At 49.2% G+C, this 2,035-nt stretch overlaps 1 protein-coding gene across 1 annotated transcript in view; it reads left to right on the top strand.

Moving 5' to 3' along the window:
* Positions 1-316: 316 nt before the first annotated feature.
* The window catches only part of LOC108802652 (macrophage-stimulating protein receptor-like), a 19,001-nt gene continuing 17,282 nt past the window's right edge, over positions 317-2,035 (top strand). The window contains exon 1 of the mRNA XM_018574510.1: positions 317-330. The gene's annotated coding sequence lies outside the window, so the exon portion shown is untranslated. The remainder of the gene's footprint in view (positions 331-2,035) is intronic.

The raw sequence follows: 2,035 nt of genomic DNA, 5'->3' as shown, positions 1-2,035 counted from the left end.
TAAGAGAGAGAAGAGACCCCCTGCCGATCCCCGAATATTCCCAGCAGGACCTGCTCTGGCCAGGTAAGTGTCTCCCTCGGGCTCTCCGCTCCGGAATCCTTCCAGTCGCCTCTTTTATGGGTGTGCAGGAAATGATCAGTTCCCAGAATTTGCTGGATTTTCTGAGAACCGGGACAGATATCGAGACTTTCTGAGAGGAGCCTCAGCTTTGGAGTGCTGACGTTTGTACGATTGAGCGCTGTCCCCGCACTGCTGAGTTTCTGGTGTCACCTGAAGTCTCTGCCGCCTGCGGAATCTCCATCTGCGTCCTTCACTGTGAGGGGTCTGACGGTTCGTACATTTTTCTTTATATTCTATCCATGATTATGTAATGTTAAGTTCCCGCAGGTGAGCTCCCAGTCTGAGTCATAGGGGTCTATAGACGTCCTGACATGTATCGGGATTGTATCGCTGCTCTGATAATAATAATACACATTGATCCGTATGTGATACTTGTTATATCTCCACCAACAGTCCACGTTTCAGGACAATCTTCCACATGTCAGTCCTGCTGGGACGAAGGTTCGTCCACAAAAACTGTTAATGCAAACAGAGTATCCCATCCAGATCTGATCGGAGTTATCGTTGGCCCTGGCAAGGAGCGATCTCGGTGGGTGTGTGTGTATGTTCCTGTGTGTGTTGTAATGTAGTCACCAGTCCAAGCTCGCTCCCGGGATGGACTACAATCTCAATACAAATCAGGAAACTCAACGTGAGATTGTAGTCCATCACAGGAGTGAGCTTATAGCGGTGACTACTCTACAACACACACAGGGACCATGGGGAACAGACGTAGCCCCCGTCCAGAAGGAAGGACAGTGTCAGAGATGATTGGAGGATCTCCAGCCGAGTGATACACAAATAAGATACATTGTTGCTCAGAGTTCGGGGACTCGGATGGATTTTTAAGATTTAACTCCGGAGTTTAGTGTCGCTTTTAAGATCTACCATCAGTTATGTGCTGGGAGGAGGTGCTGTCTGATTTGATACTTATAGAATGGATTGTTTAGTTTTGCTGTCAGATTACAAAGTTTTGGTAAATCTGAAGGAGATTGTACAAGTAGATTGTATAGTGCATGGGCCAATAGAATGTTTATTGGGAGTAGCGTCCAGTGGGAGATCCGCCATTATCATTCCCGTCCCTTCACTGGCAGAACTTCCTCGATTCCCCCTCCCTTCCATAGATGACCGTACAGCACGATGTGCATGGTTGAAGGTTGAATGATTGGCATGTTTATGGGGTTTTCTTGTACAATCCAGGAACATGGCGGCAGGTCGATTTGGCCTTCTACCAGATTGGCCATAGTACTTTAGTACCTGTGAGGTCTTTATACCAGGTGCTGGTTCAGGTGGACAGGAAGTGATGCCGTGCAGAGTTGGTGGCTCTGTGTGATGTAAGAAATACTATACGACATAGAACACGGGTATTGCTACATAATATTTATGTTGGTGCTTTACAAATAGAGGAAGGAAGGAATTGCCGTGCGGCCGCACGTTGGACAATTGGTACAATAACAAATCCTTCTGATGGCTGTGAGCGTTCTCCTGTTAACCCCTCACTGCCCAATGGTCACAGGATATTCTGGAACCTGAAGGAATCCAGTTGTTGGGTTGTGTTTTGGCCAACCCAGGTCAGAGGCATAGAGGAAACGTGAACTCCAAAACTGAGTCTGCCATCCCTCCACAGGGTTCATCCGCCAAACGACTTGTCCAGTCAGGGGTCTTCACCCGTGGTTGGCGCATAAAGGGTGGCGGGGACGCTGAGGTTTGTAGTTCCCCTGGCTGAGGCTTAGTACACCTTTTAGGCGGTCTGGTCGTTATCGGTATTGCATGCCATAAATGTCAGAACTGAAGAGCAACAGGAGCAGCGTGAGGGAATGTCAGTAATGTATTCAGATTGGCACTTATATTACACAGTAGACTGGAATCTGTTCCCTGGGTGCACCCCCCCCCCCCCCCCCCCCCCCCCCCCGGCCTCCGCGGCGCGCCGCCCCTG

The sequence above is a fragment of the Nanorana parkeri genome, unplaced genomic scaffold (assembly GCF_000935625.1).
Source record: "Nanorana parkeri isolate BGI_ZX_2015 unplaced genomic scaffold, ASM93562v1 scaffold3010, whole genome shotgun sequence".
In the NCBI taxonomy this organism is placed as follows: Eukaryota; Metazoa; Chordata; class Amphibia; order Anura; family Dicroglossidae; genus Nanorana; species Nanorana parkeri.
The sequence above is the reverse complement of the archived record's forward strand: the minus strand, read 5'-3'. Positions and strand labels throughout refer to the sequence as shown.